Here is a 565-nt window from a genome sequence, read left to right as displayed (position 1 = left end):
GAGAAATATACCATATTCTTGGATTGGAAGAATCAATATTGTGAAAAATGACTATACTGCTCAAAGCAATCTAAAGATTCAATGCAATCCCTATCAAACTACTTACGGCATTCTTCACAGAATTAGAACAAAAAATTTTACAATTCGTATGGAAATGCAAAAGACCCCAAATAGCCAAAGCAATCTTGAGAAAGAAAAATGGAGTTGGAGGAATCAGGCTCCCCAACTTCAAACTATACCACAAAGCTGCAGTAATCAAGACAGTATGGTACTGGCACAAAAACAGAAATATAGATCATAAGACCAGACACTATAAAACTCTTAGAGGAAAACATACGAAAAACACTCTTTGACATAAACCACAGCAAGATCTTTTTTGACCCACCTCCTAGAGTAACGGAAATAAAAAGAAAAATAAACAAATGGGACTTAATTAAACTTAAAAGCTTTTGCACAGTAAAGGAAACTATAAACAAGACAAAAAGACAACCCTTAGAATGGGAGAAAATAACTGCCAATGAAACAACAGACAAAGGATTAATCTCCAAAATATACAAACAGCTCA

The sequence above is a fragment of the Physeter macrocephalus genome, chromosome 14 (assembly GCF_002837175.3).
Source record: "Physeter macrocephalus isolate SW-GA chromosome 14, ASM283717v5, whole genome shotgun sequence".
Classification (NCBI taxonomy): domain Eukaryota; kingdom Metazoa; phylum Chordata; class Mammalia; order Artiodactyla; family Physeteridae; genus Physeter; species Physeter macrocephalus.
Note: the sequence above shows the minus strand (reverse complement) of the source record.